Source organism: Cebidichthys violaceus, unplaced genomic scaffold, assembly GCF_023349555.1.
Source record: "Cebidichthys violaceus isolate CVI_PGR_0920_01 unplaced genomic scaffold, fCebVio1.0.p SCAF_76, whole genome shotgun sequence".
NCBI classification, from domain to species: domain Eukaryota; kingdom Metazoa; phylum Chordata; class Actinopteri; order Perciformes; family Stichaeidae; genus Cebidichthys; species Cebidichthys violaceus.
In genome coordinates this window covers 52501-77500 of record NW_027176960.1, presented here as the reverse complement: position 1 = coordinate 77500, position 25000 = coordinate 52501, and the positions used below count along the sequence as shown (strand labels likewise).

The following is a 25000-nucleotide window of genomic DNA, read 5'->3' as shown; positions in this document are numbered from 1 at the left end:
AAACCTTCAGCTTCCTTTACTCTCCTCCTCTTTCTCTTCAGTCCTCTCTTCTTCCACCTGTCACACTGTCATCACTTCATCCTCCCCCATTCCTCCCCCTCTCTCTCTGCAGGAGACAGGGAGGCAGCCGCCCACCACAACTCAATGAATGATTTAACAGAGAGAGAGAGAGAGAGAGAGAGAGAGAGAGAGAGAGAGAGAGAGAGAGAGAGAGAGAGAGAGAGAGAGAGAGAGATGTCATTTTCCGGTGTGCAGGTTGCAGCGAGTTATTCGGCTGAATAATGTATGAATGTTTTCTGTTCCCACAACCAATCAGAGAGAGACGGAGACCTGACCGCTGTCGCAATACTTTGTGTTGGACTCGACCTCAGGAGGAAGCATTAAGCTGTGGTCCAGTAATACCGGACGTTTAGATCGATCACGTCATCGTCTCTGATTCATTCAGACATTCTATTAATTGGTTGTCAGAAGATAAAGAAAAGTTCTTCAGAGCTTCATGTCTTTAAAGCTGCATTCTCTCTAGTGTCCACCAGGGGGCGACTCCTCTGGTTGTATAGAAGTCTAGTCTAAAATGACTCTACTTCTCTCTTGATTTATTCCCTCAGTAAACATTGTAAACATGAGTTTATGGTCTCAATCTCTAGTTTACAGTCTTCTTCAATACAGCATGATGTTCATTTAGTACATTATGCTCCATTTAGAGTCAAACACACCATAAAGAGGGGATGATTTAGGGGCGGGGCTACACGCTGATTGACAGGTTGTCCGGTCTGGGAGTTGTCTGTGTTTTCGTCTTAAAACTTGAACCCTTTCATCAAAGTTAATCGTAACATTTTAGTTGGCTAAAAATATAGCCGGCAGAAACCCAAGATTGAGACGACCTAAAACCAAAATGGCGACGTTGTGAAACCGCATGAGTCAGACTAGTCTGGACTTGAGCTGCACAGAATCACCAGACTAAGCTGCACGATGCTCTGATCCAGCATTCGTATCTCTATGGATGGATCCAACAAACAGGAGGCCGTCCTAAAACAATGCGCTCTGTTTCTATTCCACTTTAAAATGAAGAGAAACAGCAGCAGTAACTTCTTTCTTCTGTCAATACTGAACCACACACACACACACACACACACACACACACACACACACACACACACACACACACACACACACACAGTGTATCTTGTTTTCTAAATGGCACCTTAACTTTTCTCTAAATGTCAACATGTCTTCCATTCACCTCTTCAAAATGTCACCTCCTTCTCGTTTCCTCCCAGTTTTCTTTTCCCTCCTCCTCTTCCTCCTCTTCCTCCTCATCTTCCTCCTTTTTCCTCTTCCTCCTCCTCCTTTTCCTCTTCTTCTTCTTCCTCCTCCTCTTCTTCCTCGTCCTCCTCCTCTTCGTCCTCTTCCTCCTCCTCCTCCTCCTCTTCCTCCTATCCAGGTTACCCTGCAGAGTTAGCATATTAGCTTACTGCAGCACTGCCTCCCTGGAGTCTCTTAATAGTGTGTGTGTGTTGGTGTTCATCTGTGCACCTGATGTGTTTATGCATGTATTCTTTGTGTGTGTGTGTGTGTGTGTGTGTGTGTGTGTGTGTGTGTGTGTGTGTGTAGCAGTAATGTTTTATGGGCATTAGAGAGCTGGTGTATCAACAACAGACCAGATTTATATCAGCGAGCTCACCGGCTGCCACAGCCCCAAGGGCCTCTGGGTAATCTGGGTGTAATTGAGCATCGAGGTTACGGTGGCAGACACACACACGCACAGACACACACACACACAGACACAGACACACACACACACACACACACGCACAGACACACACAGACACAGACACACACACACACACACACACACGCACAGACACACACACACACAGACACAGACACACACACACGCACAGACACACACACACACAGACACAGACACACACACACACACACACACGCACAGACACACACAGACACAGACACACACACACACACACGCACAGACACACACACACACAGACACAGACACACACACACACACACACACACACACACACACACACACACACTCACATGCTTTCACTCTCACTAAGGTAATAAACACATCAGGGAGCTAAAGAGATTCACACACACAAGCTGTAGAATGTGTGAATGTAACACAAAAATAAACAACAGATACGAACACACAAAAACAGAAACAAATATTCTATATAAATAAAGTGATTATTATTATTATCAGGCTTATTTTAGATGCACAAATGTAGGTTATTTGAAAAGCTTTCGGCCTTGAGCCACACAGAGAGATCCTCTAAAAAATGATCTGGCTTCACCACTTCCTGTTACCTCCACAACCAACAACATATTCAGATTCATCGTCGCACAAGAAGCAGTTTTTTTTTTTTTTTTTCGGCCTCCGATGTGGAGTTTTTTGAGCCGAGGGCCTCTGCAGCTGACACATATATGGCCGATAGATAGCGAGAGAACATCCTGGTTTTTGTCCTTCGCCATCTTGGTTTTTGTTCGTCATCATCTTGGTTTTTGTCCGTCATCATCTTGGTTTTTGTCCGTCATCGTCTTGGTTTTTGTCCGTCTCCATCTTGGTTTTTGTCCGTCTCCATCTTGGTTTTTGTCCGTCATCATCTTGGTTTTTGTCCGTTTCCATCTTGGTTTTTGTCCTTCATCATCATCTTGGTTTTTGTCCTTCACCATCTTGGTTTTTGTCCGTCTCCATCTTGGTTTTTGTCCGTCACCATCTTGGTTTTATCCGTCTCCATCTTGGTTTTTGTCCGTCATCATCTTGGTTTTTGACCGTCTCCATCTTGGTTTTTGTCCTTCACCATCTTGGTTTTTGACCGTCACCATCTTGGTTTTTGTCTGTCTCCATCTTGGTTTTTGTCCTTCACCATCTTGGTTTTTGACCGTCTCCATCTTGGTTTTTGTATGTCGCCATCTTGGTTTTTGTCCGTCGCAATCTTGGTTTTTGTCCGTCTCCGTCTTGGTTTTGTATGTCGCCATCTTGGCTTTTGTATGTCGCCGTCTTGGTTTTTGTATGTCGCCATCTTGGTTTTTGTCCTTCACCATCTTGGTTTTTGTATGTCGCCATCTTGGTTTTTGTCCTTCACCATCTTGGTTTTTGACCATCTCCATCTTGGTTTTTGTATGTCGCCATCTTGGTTTTTGTCCTTTGCCATCTTGGTTTTTGTCCTTTGCCATCTTGGTTTTTGACCGTCTCCATCTTGGTTTTTGTATGTCACCATCTTGGTTTTTGTCCTTTGCCATCTTGGTTTTTGTATGTCGCCATCTTGGTTTTTGTCCTTCACCATCTTGGTTTTTGACCATCTCCATCTTGGTTTTTGTATGTCGCCATCTTGGTTTTTGTCCTTTGCCATCTTGGTTTTTGTCCTTTGCCATCTTGGTTTTTGACCATCTCCATCTTGGTTTTTGTATGTCGCCATCTTGGTTTTTGTCCTTTGCCATCTTGGTTTTTGACCGTCACCATCTTGGTTTTTGTCCGTCATCATCTTGGTTTTTGACCGTCTCCATCTTGGTTTTTGTCTGTCACCATCTTGGTTTTTGACCGTCTCCATCTTGGTTTTTGTCTTTCACCATCTTGGTTTTTGACCGTCTCCATCATGGTTTTTGTATGTCGCCATCTTGGTTTTTGTCCGTCTCCATCTTGATTTTTGTATGTCGCCATCTTGGTTTTTGTCCGTCGCCATCTTGGTTTTTGTATGTCTCCATCTTGGTTTTTGTATGTCTCCATCTTGGTTTTTGTATGTCTCCATCTTGGTTTTTGTATGTCGCCATCTTGGTTTTTGTCCGTCTCCATCTTGGTTGTTGTATGTCACCATCTTGGTTTTTGTCCGTCTCCATCTTGGTTTTTGTATGTCGCCATCTTGGTTTTTGTCCGTCGCCATCTTGGTTTTTGTATGTCTCCATCTTGGTTTTTGTATGTCTCCATCTTGGTTTTTGTATGTCGCCATCTTGGTTTTTGTCCGTCTCCATCTTGGTTGTTGTATGTCACCATCTTGGTTTTTGTCCGTCTCCATCTTGGTTTTTGTATGTCGCCATCTTGGTTTTTGTCCGTCTCCATCTTGGTTTTTGTATGTCTCCATCTTGGTTTTTGTATGTCTCCATCTTGGTTTTTGTATGTCACCATCTTGGTTTTTGTATGTCGCCGTCTTGGTTTTTGTATGTCACCATCTTGGTTTTTGTCCTTCACCATCTTGGTTTTTGTATGTCGCCATCTTGGTTTTTGTCCTTCACCATCTTGGTTTTTGACCATCTCCATCTTGGTTTTTGTATGTCGCCATCTTGGTTTTTGTCCTTTGCCATCTTGGTTTTTGTCCTTTGCCATCTTGGTTTTTGACCGTCTCCATCTTGGTTTTTGTATGTCTCCATCTTGGTTTTTGTATGTCGCCATCTTGGTTTTTGTATGTCTCCATCTTGGTTTTTGTATGTCTCCATTTTGGTTTTTGTATGTCGCCATCTTGGTTTTTGTCCGTCTCCATCTTGGTTGTTGTATGTCACCATCTTGGTTTTTGTCCGTCTCCATCTTGGTTTTTGTATGTCGCCATCTTGGTTTTTGTCCGTCTCCATCTTGGTTTTTGTATGTCGCCATCTTGGTTTTTGTCCGTCTCCATCTTGGTTTTTGTATGTTGCCATCTTGGTTTTTGTCCGTCGCCATCTTGGTTTTTGTATGTCACCATCTTGGTTTTTGTCCTTTGCCATCTTGGTTTTTATCCGTCTCCATCTTGGTTTTTGTCCGTCACCATCTTGGTTTTTGACCATCTCCATCTTGGTTTTTGTATGTTGCCATCTTGGTTTTTGTCCTTTGCCATCTTGGTTTTTGACCGTCTCCATCTTGGTTTTTGTATGTCACCATCTTGGTTTTTGTCCTTTGCCATCTTGGTTTTTGACCGTCACCATCTTGGTTTTTGTCCGTCATCATCTTGGTTTTTGACCGTCTCCATCTTGGTTTTTGTCCGTCTCCATCTTAGTTTTTGTCCGTCTCCATCTTGGTTTTTGTCCGTCACCATCTTGGTTTTTGACCGTCTCCATCTTGGTTTTTGTCTTTCACCATCTTGGTTTTTGACCGTCTCCATCATGGTTTTTGTATGTCGCCATCTTGGTTTTTGTCCGTCTCCATCTTGGTTTTTGTATGTCGCCATCTTGGTTTTTGTCCGTCGCCATCTTGGTTTTTGTATGTCTCCATCTTGGTTTTTGTATGTCTCCATCTTGGTTTTTGTATGTCGCCATCTTGGTTTTTGTCCGTCTCCATCTTGGTTTTTGTATGTCGCCATCTTGGTTTTTGTCCGTCGCCATCTTGGTTTTTTTATGTCACCATCTTGGTTTTTGTCCTTTGCCATCTTGGTTTTTGACCGTCTCCATCTTGGTTTTTGTCCGTCATCATCTTGGTTTTTGTTCGTCATCATCTTGGTTTTTGTCCGTCTCCATCTTGGTTTTTGTCCGTCTCCATCTTAGTTTTTGTCCGTCTCCATCTTGGTTTTTGTCTGTCACCATCTTGGTTTTTGACCGTCTCCATCATGGTTTTTGTCTGTCTCCATCTTGGTTTTTGTCCTTCACCATCTTGGTTTTTGACCGTCTCCATCTTGGTTTTTGTATGTCACCATCTTGGTTTTTGTCCTTTGCCATCTTGTTTTTTGACCGTCACCATCTTGGTTTTTGTTCTTCACCATCTTGGTTTTTATCTTGCTATTGTGGTTTTTGTCCTTCGCCATCTTGGTTTTTGACCATCACCAGGTTCTCTTCACTGCATCTCGCTCAGTGTCTCGTCTCATATTTCAATTCATCATCATTGCATTTGAGAAAAAAAAGCAGCATTTTTTCATTGCTGTCATCGCAGCATGAAACCAGATCAGTCTCCTCATTTCTGTGTTTTTTTTCTCCGGCCTCGACGTGGAGTTTTTTCGAGCCGAGGGCCGCTGCAGCTGACACACATATGGCCGAGCGAGAGAGCACACACACACACACACACACACACACACACACACCGGTGAGGCGGTCGTGCCGACATCCTGCTGCCAGTGATTTCAGCGCACACACACCTTCTGTCCTGCCCCAGTGAATCATGCAGTCAGCAGCTTTGCTTGGGTCACTTGAGGTGAGGGGGGGGGCGATTCTCTGCTGTCAAAAAAAAACTGAACAGAAAACACGTCACTGCAGTTTTTGCGTTTCACTGGCAGGAAGGAAAGTTTAATTGTCATTTTTGGTGTTTGATTGAGTTTCAGGAACTTTCTATTCCTGTGAACCTCATTGTTAAGTTTCAGGAATGGACGTGGAGTTTTTGGTCTGTTTCTTCTGGTTTGGGCCTCACTGACGCTCTGGTGTCTGAATGGGATCAGATCCCTGCAGCTGGTTCAGCATCTGGAGGACGGACTGAAACCAGCAGAGTGGCGGCTGTTGGAGCGCCACATTAATGATCATGGTGTCACAATCGCAACTGTGACACGAGGCTGGCAACAATACTCTGACCGAAACCGACCAAAACTCTAACTTTCAGCTGCATCACTGAACATTTGTTTGAACATGTTTCCAACCTTATCTTATCATCCCTGTCGATGGGAGATTTCACAACATCTTGCAGCACACACAGGAATCCAACTGCTAAAAGACGTCTGCCAAAGACTTGTTTTCTTTTCTGGGAAAACATAACACTCTGGACCTCTTGAGAAATCCCTCTCTGTTCCAAGTGTGTTCACATATAAACAAGCTCCCCGTGTGTTTAAACTGACTGGGTCTTTTCCAGAGAATATAAAATCAGCTGGCGTGTAAAAGCAAAAAAACAACACAAGCCTGAGAAAGTTCCGTTATGTGATGCTTTAAACAGTCACCCGGCTTCATTGTCGTCTATCTTTTGGTTTTATTTTAGTGACCTTTTGACTGAGCAGTTATGAATCACAACAGAATGATCAGGATGCTGAAGCCTCTTTGACCTCTTGACCAGAAGAATGTCCTGCTGTCGTAGGTCTTTTTGGATGAGCTGGTCAGCTAATGAATGTTCAGAAATACAAAAACAGCGACATGAGTACAGACTGTGAGCATGGACGCAGATCAGACTCGGAGCGGCCAGATGTTCAGGCTGGGAAACAGCAGTTGTTTTCCCTTTGCCATGGTTTTACATGAAGGCTGTTTTACTATCTGCTGTCAGAGGTTTGACTTGCAGCATTTTCTGTATTTGCGCTAAAATGTGTTTTCCTAAAAGTGACATTATGTGTTGTCAAAGTATCCGTTTACTCGCGTGTTGTCCTTTGCTTTTGCTTAAGTCCGGGTGTTTTTGAGCTCTCTGGGCTCCTTCCAGGAAGTCTGACCAGCTGAGGTCTTTATCATTTTTTTCTGACAACTAATTGATTCAGCTGTTGCACTAATTCTAACACCTGTTTCCTGCAAGAAAGCAAATGAGTGAATACTGAATGTCTTCCAGTTCTCTCAGTGTGTCCTAAATGGGATAAGTGATGTTTGGTTTGCTTGAAACACGACATTATTTAGAGACTCAAACATTTTATTTGTATTCAAGGAATCTGAACAATCCACTGATCCATTGTTCTGTCAGTGGATTGTATTTTCGCCCAATGTCAAGTAAATTGAAGAAAGTTGAGGAATAATAGAAATAAAACACGATTTTATCTTCTTAACTCTATTTACATAAACTGCAGCTAAGACTGACGGGGTCCAGTGTAGAGTCTTAGAAATAAAGGTGCTAACTAGAACCATATAGAGTTCTCCGACTTGTCCTCGTAGGAGAACCCTTTTTGGTAGCTTTTATAAAGGTTCTTCCTGGAACCCTTTCAGAGGGTTCTACCGTGAACCCAACATAAAGGGTTGTATCTAGACCCATCTGTGAAAGATTCCACCCAAAAGAGGTTTTACAGAGAACCCTTCTATGGTGTGATGGTTGCTCCAAGATCCCTCTCTTGGGTCCCTACCAAGGGTGCTCACATGGCCCACCCAGGGGGTTCTACCCAGAACCCTTTTATTAATCAAGGGTTTCATTTAAAACCCTACCGGGCCATGACTCATGTGGTGCAGCTCAGCCCACAACAATCAGGTTCACAATCACAGTTTTTGGGGGCGTTCACTTTTAACAGCCAAGCTGTCGACACCCCTTAAAGAACTCTTTCTTCTCAAAAAGGGTTGTGTGGATGAAAAGGGTTCTTAATGGAACCCCTAGTCTCACAAAGAACCCTTGTGTGCTTCTGAAGAATTCTCCCCATTCTTGGGACGGCACCGTCAGTTTCCAGACTAAAATGTCTCAACGGCTGTTGGGTTGATTGCCGGGACATTTAAAGCAGACATTCGTGTTCCCCAGAGGATGAATCCCTCTGACTTTATTGACTTTCGCTTGTGCCGAGCAGGACTTGATTTCATTTTGTACAAAAGATCCCCAAAACTACTACAATAACTTTCGAAAACATTACTTCAAAGCTGGTAGCGCAAACTTCTTGTTTCACTTTTTCTTCCTCAGTTATATATTATATCATTTAATTTGCATAAATCTGACCCCTCCTAACCCAGACCAGGTTCTGATAGACCCGTGTTTCTTTAATCATCACCTTTTCATTCATCTTCTTCTGTTTGTAAAGCAACACATTCGATTTTCTACAGAAAACTGCAGCGTTTTGGGGATTTAGATGTTTCCTAAATTAAATGCTGGTTCAACAGGAGGACGTCGAAGACCGCAGCTGCCAGTTTTGCGGGTTATAAATTGGCTGAATCTCACACACACACACACACACACACACACACACACACACTAACCTCCATCTCTCTGACACAAACACAGAGGTCGACTGTCGCTGTGAAGGCAGCGATATCGATGGATTTCTCTCGCTAATGAAACGGTGTCGCTCTGAGACAAGTGTGTGGGCTTTCTCTCTCTCTCTACGCCGACTAATTTGTCTCACAAACTGAAATCAAAACACATTTCAGGCAAAGTGGGGAACATTTGAGGGAAAGAAAAGTACGATGGAGTGAAGAATAAAGAGTAAGTAGATGTGAGGGAACTAAAGAAGGAAGGAGTAAGAAGGAAAAGGGATACATGGAGTCTGTCTTTATCGACAGCTTCTGCCTCGCTGTCCTTTTCTACTCTGACCTCAATCACGTGTGTGTGTGTGTGTGTGTGTGTGTGTGTGTGTGTGTGTGTGTGTGTGTGTGTGTGTGTGTGTGTGTGTGTGTGTGTGTGTGTGTGTGTGTGTGTGTGTGTGTGATGAGCTTCGATCCACGTAGATTGACTTCTTATTGTCTGGGGATGAGACGGAGAGAGAGAGGAGCAGTGGAGTCCTTAAGGCAGTGTGGTGATGACATCACTGCAGGAACAGGAGAGCAGAAGAAGAAATGAGTTTGTGTGAAACATCTATCCAGAGGTCGGGCTTGATCTTAATTTCCGCAGATGAATAAATAGAAGAAAGAAAGACTGGAAAGTAAACACATCGTCTCTGATGATGTTGATCTAACGGTGCAGATGCTGCTTAAAAATATCAATCTTCAAATTTCATCTAAATCAGATCATTGGTGCAGCAGAAGTAGCTTCTTAAAGTTTGAATTGACTTTTGTGAAGCTCCATCCTCAATAAATGTAAATATGCTGCAGCACGGTGTCCAAAATACAACTTTCTGCATCTGAAATATAGGATTCTCTAAGAATGTTGGAGTTTCACCAGCAGTGTCAGCGTCGTTTCTTAAATAAAGCTGTATCTGTAAGCATTTTGTATGAGTTAAGAACTTTAGAAGGAATGTTGTGAACTTCTCAAAACTCAGATTCAGATTATAAATAAAAAGGTTTTAGAAATGTCATGAAGTGTACACATTTGAAACTGCAGAAACAGTCATCAAGGTTAGAATGTTGCCCTCTAGTTCCCTTATAATGTAACACTGGCACGCTCTAGTTCCCTAAGGTGTAACACAGGCGCTCTTTACTTCCCTTATAGTGTAACACTGGTGCTCTTTAGTTCCCTTATTGTGTTACACTGGCGCTCTTTAGTTCCCTTATTGTGTTACACTGGCGCTCTTTAGTTCCCTTATTGTGTAACACTGGCGCTCTTTAGTTCCCTTATAGTGTAACACTGGCGCTCTTTAGTTCCCTTATTGTGTTACACTGGCGCTCTTTAGTTCCCTTATTGTGTAACACTGGCGCTCTTTAGTTCCCTTATTGTGTTACACTGGCGCTCTTTAGTTCCCTTATTGTGTAACACTGGCGCTCTTTAGTTCCCTTATTGTGTAACACAGCCGCTCTTTAGTTCCCTTATAGTGTAACACCGGCACTTTCTCGTTCCCTACCATTTGACAGCCACACTCTATCGTTCCCTACGGTGTAACATCGGCAGTCTCATGATTTATGTTCCTTCCTTTAAGTAATAAAAACATTTACAACATACATTTAAATGATATATTTATATATATTTTTAAAAAGCGGTGACTAGATGTACTTTCAGTCAGACTTGAAGGCTCTCCAGACTTCCTGTGTGAGACAAACACAGTCTGTAAAACTTCAGGCCGAGGTCGTCGACAAGGTCAATGTGAACAATCTATGAACCCCCTTGAGGCTCTGTGTCAGACTGTATCCGGACTCTCCCTCTCTGCCAGGGGTTTTGATTCTGTCAGCAAAAATGACCCCCGACTCCAACAACAAACACTCAGTTGTCTCTGTCGACCTCTCAGTGCAGATCATTCCTGTCAAAGGTCAAGTGTCCAGAGAGAGGAAGAGGACGAAGAGGAGGAACGGAGGTTTTATAGAGTGTGAGTCAGTTTGTCTCCTGTTGGACATGATTGGTTTAAACTTGATATATTTTAATTGTCCAATTGACCTCCTTGAAAGCGAGATGTTACATCTCAAGGGGTTATCCCTAATAAAGAATGTCCATGTATTAATAAGTGGTTACTATGTAGCGCTCAGTTATAAACGTGTAGCATCACGAGCTACACAGAACGTCAATGCGTCCTCATAAAAGACTTCAATCACTTTTAAATATCTGTGTTTATTATCTGCTGACCATTAAGTCACTACAAGCAACCACGGACGCATTGGGCTAGAAGTCACCAGTTAACACGGTCACCCTTTAGACTGAAACACCTGCTGTCGTGGTTCTGTTGGATCAACCGGAGAACAAACTAATTCATAACTCACTTCTAATGAAGGATGAATGAGATGACAACATGCAGCGAGCAGCTGCACCACTGAGCTCTATAGCAACGTGTGAAAACAACAGTGAGGAGGCATATTTCATATTCAACACACACACACACACACACACACACACACACACACACAGGTACTCTTATATTCACTTGCTCCAAACATTAATTTCTGCTTCTTTAATTGTGATTTTAATTTGTAATTTGGCTCAACAACACATAATGATGATGTCGGACACACACACACACACACACTCACACTCACACACACACACACACACACACACACACACACACACACACAGACACATGCAGAGTGACTGTCAGAGATTGTAAATATTGTTTTGGATGAATCACTCACCTGAGGGAATTCTACAACAAAAGTGTGTGTGTTTGTGTGTGTGTGTGTGTGTGTGTGTGTGTGTGTGTGTGTGTGTGTGTGTGTGTGTGTGTGTGTGTGTGTGTGTGTGTGTAGAAATAGAAATACGTTTTTCTGCAGCAGGTTGGAGTTTTGAAAACAATTGTTGTACAAAACTCATTTAGGAACTAAAGAACTACACAACTAAACAACTAAAGAACTACACAACTAAACAACTACACAACTACACAACTACACAACTAAACAACTAAAGAACTACACAACTAAACAACTACACAACTACACAACTAAACAACTACACAACTACACAACTACACAACTAAACAACTAAAGAACTACACAACTAAACAACTACACAACTACACAACTAAACAACTAAAGAACTACACAACTAAAGAACTAAAGAACTACACAACTAAAGAACTACACAACTAAACAACTACACAACCACAGAGCTTTCATTCAAGATTCAAGACACTATTTTAATAAAAATATAAGAAAATAAAAGACGACGAGAGACGAGCAGGATACAAAAACAAGGTGAAGAACAGTGAAGACAGCTGAGTGTGTTGTGAACGTATGAACAGAAACACAGTAGAAACAGAAGTGAACCAGCTGACTGTGGATCCATCTCGAGCAGCTTCTCGGGGGGATCGGTCCTGTGTGATGCTCCTGGTAGTAGCTGCTGATTGGACGTTGACAAATGTTGTGGAAATCATGGATCTGATTGGTCGAGCAGACGGGCTCATCATTGAATCGATCGGTTTCTGTTTTGTGGACTTTTTTTTGTCTGAGAGGAGCTGAACTTCACTGTGGACATTACACTCAACACAGGGTTCTGATGTTTGTTAGGATTCTACAATAAAACTGCATGCATCAACCACACACACACACACACACACACACGTCTAACTCACAGCAGCAAGCTCAAGTTACCCGAGAGATCAAATGTAATGTGAATGAATCTGACTGGATTGTAGGCATGAGGGGGCACACACACACACACACACACACACACACACACACACACACACACACACACACACACACACACACTGTTTGCCTTTAGTGGATGTGGAAAATCACTCATGCTGCCTCCATTTTCCTGATAACGATGCTCTCTTCCTGCTTTCCCTCCATCTTAATACAATTAACACACACACACACACACTCATTCACACTCACTCAAGTGGCTTCCTGTTTGTCTTTCAACTCGTATCGACCCACAGTACACACACACACACACACACACACACACACACACACACACACACTCCACTAAGTGAAGTGGCTTCAAATGAAAATGTGGGAGAGCAGCGAGGGAGGAGAATGTATGAATGAGAGGAGAGACAGGAAGTGGGAGTTTGTTTACTTCTTGGCAATTTTCTCAGAAACGAAAAAACACAATTACAAATTCAACAAATTGTTAATTTGTTTTTTATAAGTTTCCAATGTGGACGTATCTTTAAAAAATATGTTTATAAGGAAAATAAAGTCCAATGTCACTTAACAGCAGCGTCAATTAAAGGACAATTACACTTCTATATGACCAAGGTTGTTAGAAAAAGATTGTTATTACAACACAGAACAATTCAATACAAATGAACCGCCATTGTTTTCATTGTACACATGACGGCAGCATCAAAGGGAAAAATAGACGAGTAGCTAAAAGTCCTTGTGAAGAACCATATCAATTAGACAAACAGTCTGATGACGCATTGAAATAGGACGGCAGCGGTTGAAGCGTTTCTCGCTTGAGGAAACTCACACTTTTAGAAGCCAAATGCTTTACTTTGATTTAACGTTTTTACCTGTTCTGTGAGCAAAGCTTTAAACAAGCTACAACAGCTGCAAACTCAAAAGTTCCTCTCTGGCAGCAGCGACGTTCTGCCACCTGGAGCCACATTTTTGTTTGTTTTTTTGCACATATTTGCATCATTTAAAGTTGATCCAGGTTAAACTTCTTTGCAGACGACACCACGTTTTCTTAATCGGAGCCAAGAAAGTATCTTGTGATTTCAGTTTGAATCGGCTTCTTTGGCTCAGTGGGTTAGCCTCTGTGCTACTGCGTTAGCCTTTATGTTACTGGGTTAGCCTCTGTGCTACTGCGTTAGCCTTTATGTTACTGGGTTAGCCTTTGTGCAACTGGGATAGCCTTGGTGCTAACGTTAGAAGGTAAGCCTTTGTGCTTCTAGGTTAGCCTTTGTGCTAATGTTAATGGTTTAGCCTTTGTGATACTGGGTTAGCTCGCTGTGTACAATCTCTCACTTGTTCTTTGACTCAGTGGTTGTGTGCTCATTGATCATTATATTCTAGACTTCACTGTCGGTCTATTTGTCCACGTTTCTTCCATTGATTTGCTACGAGCTGTCTGTGTTGCTGTCTTGTTTCCCAACAACAGAAACAAACCAAGGCCAATCATGCTGGAGCTCAATTTATACGATGATGTAATGTTCTGAATTATACGACGCTTTACCAGCAGCAAAGAAACAGTGAAGAACGTGAGAGCTTTAATCTGAACCAGAGACTAATCCTTAGATTTCTTCTTAGGTTTGTTCTCCAGACTTTGACACCATTGTAAACACAAACATGTCCTGAAGTTTGCATTCTGTAATCACATTTAATTTTCATGTTACTTTACGTTGTTATGAGTTGTTTGTCGAGGCAGACTTTAGGAAGTGAAGAGAAAGAAACACAAACAAGCTGTCGACTGTGGCTGCTACTGATTTTCAGGAGTGCCACCTTCCCATTAAATATTTAGGACTGTTGTGTGTGTGTGTGTGTGTGTGTGTGTGTGTGTGTGTGTGTGTGTGTGTGTGTGTGTGTGTGTGTGTGTGTGTGTGAAAACAAAGCGAGCATAGTTTTATGTGTACTATCTTCTAGCCACTGCTATGTGAAGTGACAGCTGCTGTGTTAAATGGCAGCTCTCTGGTCAAATTCATGTTGTGTTTTACTCAGAGAGTGTGTGTGTGTGTGTGTGTGTGTGTGTGTGTGTGTCCGTGTGTCCGTGTCCTACAGCTGCATGTGTTGTTGTTAAATTTTCATCGCTGCCCGCGGACTAGAAACAGTTCGCAGAAAGTCACTTTTTGAAAAAAGTGAAGGAGAAAATCAGTTTCCTTCTGCTGGAAGTCGACATTAAAGTTCCAACAGTTCATTGAGTTATTCACATTCATATTAATAATATATATATTAGTGCTGGGCAACAATTACAATGTTTAATCTTGATTAATCTCATTGTTATGCTGAAAGTTCAATAATGAATTCAAAAGTACTGTATTGCTCACTTGTATTTTAAAGTACTGCTGTATGAACAACAGTACAATAACTTTTGGTTTGAATCACTTTAAACAGATCAGGTTCTTTTTAACAGCAGTATTATTCACACAGTATCAGTTATATTTCTACTATCTGTGCTCAGTGTGTGACTTTATTTAAACGTTCCACTGCTGTGCAACATGAATACAATGTTCCACACGTTTCATCAACATGTGTGTCTTCTGTCTTCATACAGTCAGAGCGTGTGAACGCAGCTCCCACTGTTCATCAGTATAATGCACCGTAACTCAGAGGTGATGACGGTTACCCAGCGATGTCCGGTAGTCTCCGGTGCGCGTTGTGACTCCGTCTCTTTTGTAGTCCTCTCCTCTTCATAGACTCATGTGTTCTTCTGGTGACGGTGCGTCTGGAAGGAGGCTCCTACGTGACGTCATTGATGATCCTGAGAACGTTCCTCAGACCGACGTCTTCTCAACACTAGTCGTCCTACGTTAATGAGATAACAAGTTAACTTGCCCAACACTAATATCTTTATAATATTTGCTCTGCAGTAGAACCTGTTGTTGCCGTGGCTCTTTAAAAATAAAATAAATTTTAAAAAATACTAATAATTAAATCAAATTAAATTAAATTTAAAAAAAGTAGTATAGTAAAATCGACAAATAGAAATAAGACAGGAAAGCGACGAGGTCCCATGAAAGCCAGTCTGTAAACGTGTTTTAAGAAGAGATTATTGATTGTGAGAGCCTCGTCTTCTCAGGCAGGTCGTTCTGAAGCCGAGGGGTCCAGTGAGATCCTCCTCCTCTGTCTCTCAGTTTGTGCCTGAAGCAGGAAGCTGATGCGCCCTGAGGGGGAAACGCATCTCAGTCCAAGTTTAAACGGTTAAACACTGAGAGGGGCGACTGAAAACAGACAAATATGATCCTTTTTCTGTTGAAGGTCAAGTGGAACACTTAACGAGCAATTAACGCGCAGGAAATGCCAGCGAGGCCGTCAGCGAAACAGCCGTCTGAATTATTCACTAAGATAACGGAGAGGAAGTGGAGCCCATAACGCTCTGAGCAGCCAATCGCACGCCGCTAATGTCAAGTGGATATTTGCATTAGCGAGGGCAAGGAATCATGGGTAATGACTGTCCCCCTGGCGATGTGTGTGGTTCTGCGTCTCGAGCTCTGAAGCTGCTTTTTAAAGGTCGATACTGGTGATGATGTTTCCACCGGCTCAGATATGATTTGTGCCTCACTTTTGTTTTGTGATGGACAAATTTCCCAAATTCCACCAAAGACGTCTTTATTGTTTTAAATAGTTTCAAGGGAGAAAAAAAGAAACCCTCCATTTGTGGATTCTTCAGTTTGAAGGATGGGAACCAACGAAATCATCAAACTATTTGACTTCATTCTGAAATGAAATGCGTTCAGGATCACGTGGATCACATACGAATGATCTACAAACTACGGCACATTATTATTGTTAGAGAATAGAACGCTGGATGAAATGATACCACTCCAGACAGAAAGACGTGAACAGACCACTTAAGATGAGAGACGCACAATGACAAAATACACACTGGTTAACAGAAAGGATCAGATAGTTATGAGCAGTGGACGTATGTGAAATATCAAATGTTTTAAAAATCCATCAATCAAAAACATCTGCCTTCAAGCTTTAAACGCAGCGCTGGTCAGCTGAACCAGCTCCTCGTCCTCCGCCACGCGTAAGACGTTGTTTCAGTTGTACTGATGACGTCATCGGTTCACGTTGAACCTCCGATCCAGACTCGCCGTCACAGATCACAGCTTCTCAGGACAAACACTCCTCCAGATGCGTCTGTGCTCCGGTTTGAGCCGACATTTTGTGTTCTGAGCTGTCGTTCTTTATGATTCATGAGTCGTCTGTTTGTCTCTTTATCATAAATATGATTGATGGATCGAGAAAACCTGCTAAAAGACACCAGGAGGAGGGGTGTGTGAGTGTGTGTGAGTGAGTCACGGTAAACACTCGTCATGTCTCCTGGTGCTCCAACAGATGGACAGTAGGCGACACACACACACACACACACACACACACACACACACACACACACACACTGTATATATACAGTGTATAGATGCACACACATGCCGGTTAAAAGACTCGCAGACTGTTTGATCAGCGTGAAGATGACTCTCCACTTTGTCTCTGACTACGACAGAGGGGAGGAACAAAGGATGAAAGGAAAGTAAGCAGGAAGTAAGGAGACAAGAGGGGAAGAAAATGATGGAGATAAAAAGGATGCAGGATGGAAGGAGGGATGGTAGTAAAAAGTAAGGACAGAAAGAAGACGAGATGGAAGAAGTAAACGGGGAGTTTACATGAAAAAAAGTAAAGAGCAGAAGGAATGGAAGCTTCACAGAGTAATGAAACTACAAAGTGGAAGTATAAAAGGAAATGAAGTAAAAACGAGTTGTGGAAGAAGGAAAGAAGAAGTAAAAAGGAAGAGTATATTGTGAGGAAAGAGGGGAAGAGGTTAAAAGTAGAGAAATAGAGGAAGGAAAGACAAAGAAGGAAGAAAGGAAGCATAAAGGTAGGTGGAGGAATGCAGGAAGGAAAAACAAGAAGTAAAATGGAGGAGGTTTAGAGGAAGTAGAAAGGAAAGGTGTCGGGGGAGGAGGGATAGAAGAAAGAAAAGAAACAAAGGAAGGAACTAAAAGTTGGAGTGAATGGAGGAACAAGGGATGGAAGGAGGAAATATGAAGAAAGAAGTAATGAGGGATGGAAGAAGGAAAAAAGGAGGAAGTAAGTAGAGGAGGCATGGAGGAAGTAGAAAGCAGAACTACCTGGAGGAAGAAAAGTAGAAAGAAAAAAGAAAATGATTTATTAGGAAGCAAGACAAAGGGAGGACAGAGGAAACAAAGAAGGGGAACAGAAGGAAGTGAGGAAGGACAAATGTACTGGTGTAGAAAGTAAAAAGGACTTTATAGTAATCTCTGATCACCCTCATGGACCAATCAGGTTCCAGTCTCACGAATAATTAATGAGCTCAGACTGGCTCCTCTGCTCATTGAAACATTGGTAAAGTGATCAGACTTCAGTCTGTGTGTCTATTATTACCTGAAGCTACACCAACAGTCCTCTTAATAATTTACTGCTTCTTCTTCTTACTCTTCTTACTCTTCTTACTCTTCTTCTTCTTCTACTTCTTCTACTTCTTCTTCTTCTACTATTCTACTTCATCTTCGTCTTATTCTTCTTCTATTTCTTCATCCTTCTTCTCCTGTTTCGGTGTTTTTACACCATTATTTCTTCATATTTATATTTTTTGCATCAGAAAAGTTGAATGAAAGTTGAAATATCCTAAATTTTATGGAAAAACTTTTTTTAAATCCAGTTTATGTGATAAATCACTGAAAATGAATGTGGCCGACATTGGAGTAAACGTCTGCACAAACACCTGCATTTCATTCGCTTAAACATTAGCTGCGTTCTAAATCTATCGCTGTCTTCTGTCTGTGTTCGCTCGGCGGCTCAGTCCATGTGATGTATCATCCTCTTTGCAGAGGATTTTGGGTCAGAATAATCAGAAAAGCATGCTGGCTTGTGAGCTGCAAAAAATGCGACCGGATCCAGGGGGACATCCAGGGGGTATTTTTGGCGCACTGCATTTGACATACTTAAATCTATTCTTGCATAGTAAATAGTATAGTAGTATGAGTATTGGAATGTAACCACAGTTGATGGGAAACCACCTAGTTCCCGTTTTAGTTCCGATTTAGTTTTATCCGTCCATATTCTGCCTCTTTTCTGTGGCCTTGTGTTGGTGGTGGTGGGGCAGGCTAAATCAGTTGGTCCAGACATCCCCTATCCAACACCAACTTTCTCCAGCTCCTCCTGGGGGATCCTGAGGTTGTTCCCAGGCCAAATATACAGTATATAATCTCTCCAGCGTGTCCTGGGTCTACCCCAGGGTTTCCTGCCAGTTAGACGTGAAAGGAAAACCTCAAAAAAAAAAAAAACAGACAGGAAGGAGCAGCTCCATGAACAAGACCCTGAGATACTTTTACTCCCCCATTGGGGCAGCTGCTCACTTCCAAACCAGAGGGAGTCATCCACTGATTTCCTGGCCTAAGACTTTGAAAGTACCGACTCTTATCACGACTGTTCATGGTCATGGTCTGTCTGGAGCCAACAGAACCACATCGTCTGCAAAGAGTCGAACAATCCTGAGATCCGCAAACCGGATATTCTCCTTCCCCTTAAGATCCTGTTCCTGAAAATCACAAGCTGAATCGTTGACAAGGGAAAACCCTGGTAGAGCTCAACACCAACTCAAAACGATTGACTTAATGTGTGGAGTTTGGGTTTATCATCACCTTCTTTGTCCCTGGTGGCCCCCAAAAATAGAAGAGTCTTGGTGGATTTGAGGAAGAAGGAACCACCACAGTGATGGATGTAACAGCTGCATATGAAGCCAAACACCCATCTTTATGCCTGAATATGTTTTAAATGAGACAATATTTAAACAAAAATTCAATCAAGACTTGTAGTACAAGAAGTTGAATTAGTTATTTTTGAGTTGAACAGCTTCTTGGACAAAATCTATCATTTTGTATTTTGAGAGAGAAGTTTGGGATTTTCACACATTTATCACAGTGGCCATTAAATGAGCTGTAGATGAACTCTGATTCCTTCTTTCAACTCTCAGTTTTCAACACTAATTGATGGGAAATAAGGAAAATGTAGCAGTTCATAAGCATGTCAGGAAACTGGTCACAGCTGCAACCAAACAGCCTCCACCCAGACCGTGACTTCTGACCTCGCTGCAGAGATAAGACAAGCTTTTCTCTTGAGGGAGCAGCAGAGTCGCCTGTTTCCCTTTCCACAAACGCCAGATTGTGGACAGAATCCTGGCAGGTTTTTTCCGGACCAGAGCCAGAGCTCCTGCACAGCCGGCTAACTGCTACAGAGCGGCTCTCTGACTAATTTATGCAGATGTATTAATAGATCACAGGCAGCTCTCACCAGGCCGCTGTGCCTTCTCTCCCCAGAAAAAAAAAAGGCCAAATAAACAAGTGAGGGAGAGAAGAACTCTGCCTTCACTCTGCAGACAAAAAGGCCGGCTTCAGAAGCCGGCGGTTGTTTGCATATCCGCCTCCCGGATTTGTTTGATTTTGTTTTGTCATTTTTTATTCATGCATTTTTATTTATTTTCCACCAGACTTACCCATCGGAACAAATCCTACAACAGACATCTTCAAACACTGTTGTGTTACCGAAGCACCGTCACCGCGACGCACGTTGACACGATTAAAAGATGTTTCATTAAAGGACAAATGTGCTTCTTTTTAAAGTTGGGTTTCAACAAATCCAATCGTTTCCTTCAGTGTCCCAGTGACGGTAAATGTCATGTTTTGGTGTCAGTCCCTCACATCAACAATCAGACAGGCAGAAATCCTTCATGGAAGACAGAGAGGACGGTCCCTGTCTCAGTATTTTGGAGGTTTTTACAACCACATTGATAGCAGCCTAAATCTCAGACCTGAACCTGACCTCCATACCTGCGTCTTTAAGACCCCGACTGAGTAAAACTCCAAATGTTAGATGAGAATCCAACAAACCAATATTCCCATTTATCCTTGTTTTTTGAAGATCATGACAAACGATGGATAGCTTGGAGAACACCCGACAAAGTTCTCCAAACCAAACAACAAAATATGTTGTTTGTCCAAGCCGTCTGGAATGACTAATAGAAGTTTACAAATCGACATCGTCCCTCTGTGCCTCCAAAACCGTTACCAATAAATACATCTGCTTTATGACAATGCTCTAATTAGGTTTGCTAAGGTTTAAGGAAAGATCTATTTTTTTTGTTTGTTATGGGTCACAATAATAACCTTCTAGTCAAGGTTCGTCCTGTTGGAAACAGGAAGTTCGAAGCTTTGTTGACTCGTTCATCCGCCCCAAAACTGTGTTGCTCTATAACTATAACTTCAATAATTATAAGAGCCAATAAGAGGCCCTGCTGTAGTTCTTGGGAGAACTGTCTCAAAAATGTTAGTGCTGCCTGTCGACAAGCTCCGCCGTGAGCCAAGACTTGGTAAAGAGGTCTATTTTAGAAGATTGGTCAAAGCGATCAGAAGTTCTAAAAGAGTGAAGTCCACCAGTAGTTACAAGAAAGTTGTTTTTGTCTCGCTTTTGCTCATAAAAGTGGTTCTGATTTGGAATATTTTTGCACAGAAACTGCAGAAATTGGTAAAAATCTGCCAGTATTCTTGCAGGTTAACGTTTATTTTTTTGAAATAAGTGCATCGATATGGTGAGGATTGGTTGAATAGAGAGCTGCAGGAATAAGTCCTGAAACCAGCAAGTGAGTCAGCGCTTTTACACTTCCTGTTCTCTCGTCTTTGAAGTTAATGTTTATTGAATGTGTTTTTTGGTTAGAAGTCTGAAATCAGGTCTGTGTTTAACACCAGCGTTTAGTTCTCTGATTATAAAACAGGTCAGTGAACGCCCCTCTGGTGGATCTTAAAAGGAGTTCGTCACTAGAACACTAGCTACTTATGTTCCTATAACTTCACTTTGGAAGACAAAGGCATTCTGGGAAATGTAGTCTCCATCTTGGGTATAACCTGATGAGAGGTTGGTGGTGAAATATTCCTTTAAATAATCCTCTTCTGCATTTATTTTAGAGTCGTGATGTTTTCTGGCGTGACGTTAAAGATATAGATAATCATTTTTTACAAAAATTAACGACTTTGTCTCTGGCATCTCGTCCCAGCAGATTTTATGTGAAACGGAAGTATTTCCACCAGCACGGGTGACAGCTGAGCTCATTGATATTCACAACAACAACAACATTTATTTGTAGGATCTCATGAATATTTAGCATTTATCGGCGTTACGTTTTGTTCTGAGCTCCTTCTTCTTTCCTGCCCTCCGGTTCTCCTCCGTCACCTCCGTCTGACCGTCCGTCCCAATTAGGACGGATCTAAGCGGGAGATTAACGAGAGGAGAGGGCCTCCAGTTCACACACACACACACACACACACACACACACACACACACACACACACACACACACACACACACACATCACAGCCACTTAACAGAATACTAATTGATTTCATCTGTTTTCTGGTCCGATGGAGGAAGAAAGCATTAAACCAGTATTAGACTACATTAAACCAGTATTAGACTGCCTAAAACCAGTATTAGACTGCATTAAACCAGTATTAGACTGCATTAAACCAGTATTAGACTGCCTAAAACCAGTATTAGACTGCCTTAAACCAGTGTTAGACTGCCTTAAACCAGTATTAGACTGCCTAAAACCAGTATTAGACTGCATTAAACCTGTATTAGACTGCCTAAAACCAGTATTAGACTGCCTTAAACCAGTGTTAGACTGCCTTAAACCAGTATTAGACTGCCTAAAACCAGTATTAGACTGCATTAAACCTGTATTAGACTGCCTTAAACCAGTGTTAGATTGCCTAAAACCAGTATTAGACTGCATTAAACCAGTATTAGACTGCATTAAACCAGTATTAGACTGCATTAAACCAGTATTAGACTGCCTTAAACCAGTATTAGACTGCATTAAACCAGTATTAGACTGCCTAAAACCAGTATTAGACTGCCTTAAACCAGTATTAGACTGCCTAAAACCAGTATTAGACTGCCTTAAACCAGTATTAGACTGCATTAAACCAGTATTAGACTTAATTAAACCAGTATTAAACTGCATTAAGTGCATTAAGAAAGATGGGAGGTGCTTTGAAGGAGGAATGACTCTTCCTCCATCCTCCATTCAGATAAACAAAGGAGACGGGAAGAGGAATATAGACTTTAATCTGTTTATGTAATCTGGAGAGAGAGAGAGAGAGAGAGAGAGAGAGGGATGAAGACAGATAAGAAGTTAGTGAATGAAAGAGGAGGTTCTCGATAGATTTCATACATCTGATGAAGTTAGAGCCATAAAAATGTTGAAATGTCTTACATCCGGGTTTGATTTATTCGTCTCATTATAGAACGATCGTCATCCTCTCTCCCATCACTCCAGGTAGAGTTTCACTTCACTTATTTATTAATTTCCTGCCGTTTCTTTCTTCTTTATAGTTTCACAGCTTTCATCAGTTAAAAATAGTTTAGTTTGACAGCTCGGTTTTCCTTCAGTTTCTCTTTTAGATTCGTCTTAAATACCGGAAAAATCCCCATGGTATACACTTCAAACACAGACACGCATATATATATATATATATATACATATATATAAAAACATATAACATATAACAGTTTCCACACTCGACAGTTACAGATGGACATGATGATTCATCAGAAGTCTTTGTGTCGTCCGTTGAGTCCAGTATTCTCTCTTTTAGCTCTGTTTTTGGTTTCCACCACCAAAAACAGCGCTAAAAGACGGAGATCTGCTAAATGCTCCACTCTGTTCACCATCTGGTCTCTGACTCACTCTGTCTGTTTGATGCTGAGCAGGTAATGAACAGTGAACAGAGGATTTATTAGGAAATATTGAACCTGAACCGGACAGGAAATGTGCAATGAAACCAAAACTAGGAGCTAAACGAGACCAAAAAGCTCCGTAGAGCTGCAGCGTTTCACCAGGGTTCTTCAACTAGAATGTCAATATCTCGTCAGTCAGACGTCGTGTATCATCAGTACAACATATCAGTACAACATATCAGTACAACATATCAGTACAACATTACATTACATCATATCAGGTTTTTATCAATATCAGACTCTATATCTCCACACGTCAGATACAAAAGAAATCGGCATCAAAACGAAGGATGAAAATCAGAGAAATGAGACGACGAGGATTCTTCCTCCTCCCCTCCCTCCCTCCTCGGGGGGGGGGGTTTACAGTATCACATCCTGGTTTTCCCCTCTTCATGTGAAGGCAGCGTGATGCTTTCAAGGGCGTTGGCAGCCGCAGGAGTTTCCTCTCATCTTCACCTCCTTCTGTCCATCGATCCGTCTTCCGTCTCTCTCTCTCCATCTCAAACTCACATTTTCTCTCTGAAGGAAACCCAATGCTCCTCTTTCAGAGGTTTACCCATCATCATCATCGTCCACTTATCTCCTTCCCTCCCTCCCTCCCTGAAACCTTACACTCCTCTCTGAACTCCTCTCCTTCTCTTTATCTCTCCATCTCTTCCTTCATCCCACCATCTGCTGGAGTCTGACACCAAATCGATCGTGTCTTTTTTTCTGTTGTTTGTAATGTTTTGTGTGTGATGCTGTCGGCCATGTTTCCTGTCCTCCTCTGTCCTCCTCTGTCCTCCTCTGACCTCCTCTGACCTCCTCTCTCCTCCTCTCAGCTTGTAACTGAGTAGAAAAAGTAATAGATTACTAATATGCACTGAATTCAGGTGAGAAAGAACCTTTTTAAAGTCTTATTTTGATGCAGAAAGTTGTTTATGTAGCACAATGTGAATATATTATATATATTATATAATATATAATATATTATATATATTATATAATATATATATTATATATTATATATATTACATATTATATAATATTATATATTATATATTATATATATTATATATTATATAATATGTAATATATATATATAATATATAATATATATATTATATATTATATATATGTTATATATATTTATATATTACGATCCAACGTGAGGTTAAAATATCTCTTCTAATGAAACGTAGAGAACTCCCTCTGTGAGGTATTTATAGATACACACACACACACACACACACACACACACACACACACACACACACACACACACACACACAGTGTTGAAGTCACATGTGTGTGAAGACAGAACAGAACATGTTGTCAAACTGATCTGTCTCACTTTTCTTCTAATTGGTGCAGCGAGATATTCTGAGAGTTTTAATTGCTTTGTATGAAAATCTCCCACTTTCTATTTTCATGTGTTTTACACACACACACACACACACACACACACACACACACACACACACTCATGCATTAATACACACACACACACACACACACACACACACACACAGTGGAAGTGACATCTGCTTCATCTTCTTCGGTACATCTTGATTTTATCGAAACGCCACGAGCAGAAAAAACAGAAAAAGATTTTTAAAGATTCATTTTAGTTTTTAGAACCAGTTACAGTAGGGTGTGTGTGTGTGTGTGTGTGTGTGTGTGTGTGTGTGTGTGTGTGTGTGTGTGAGAGTGTGTGTGTGTGAGTGTG

General features: G+C 41.6%; 1 protein-coding gene across 2 annotated transcripts in view; it reads left to right on the top strand.

Annotated features, from left to right (window-relative positions):
* Positions 1-25000, top strand: part of fars2 (phenylalanyl-tRNA synthetase 2, mitochondrial) — an 84461-nt gene that overhangs the window by 58203 nt on the left and 1258 nt on the right. The gene's annotated exons all lie outside the window — the stretch shown is intronic.